We start from the raw sequence: 683 nt of genomic DNA, 5'->3' as shown, positions 1-683 counted from the left end.
CGCCGCAATCCCTTCTCCTCCATTCTCCTCTCGGGATCTTAGGCATGCACGCACATGTGCCCGGCGTGAGTTCTAAGCCACCGGGTCTGGGACTCGAACCACGGTCAACTACATGGGAAATGGCCATTACGCTAACTGCTGGTCCCGCGTGTAGTTGCATCTTTAGGCTGTCTGTGTACTCTGGGGGTTCGCAAGCTTTATCTGCAAAGGGCCAGGGGGTAAATGTTTTCTACTTTGTGGACCACACAGTCTCTGTCCCAACTACTCAGTTCTGTGTGTGGCGGCAGGAAAGGATCCACAGGTGACCGACACAGAGATGGACGGATGCAGCTGGGAGCCAATAAAGCTTTATTCACAACCATACTTGGCTGTCAGAGCTGGCCTGGGGCTGCAGCTTGCGGAACTGTTTAGTCCAAGGAAACTTGGCCCGGGGACGCATGAAGTGAGGGCTCAGGCACATCCTTTGCAGACTGTGAGCCAGCCGTCCCCATTCCATTCGCCAGATCTGCTGTGGCGCTGTGGCCCAGCTAGTGATGACACCTCTGGTAGATGGACCGGTCGTGATGTGGACATGGCCATGGATCAGCCGCTTTCTAGGGTGTCCACCTGGACTGCGACAGTGTGCTTGTACACCTCCTACCTGGTCCCACTTCAGTAATCTTTTTTTTGAAAGGGTTTTTTTT

This window comes from Tupaia chinensis, unplaced genomic scaffold, assembly GCF_000334495.1.
Source record: "Tupaia chinensis unplaced genomic scaffold, TupChi_1.0 Scaffold144326_1, whole genome shotgun sequence".
In the NCBI taxonomy this organism is placed as follows: Eukaryota; Metazoa; Chordata; class Mammalia; order Scandentia; family Tupaiidae; genus Tupaia; species Tupaia belangeri.
Note: the sequence above shows the minus strand (reverse complement) of the source record.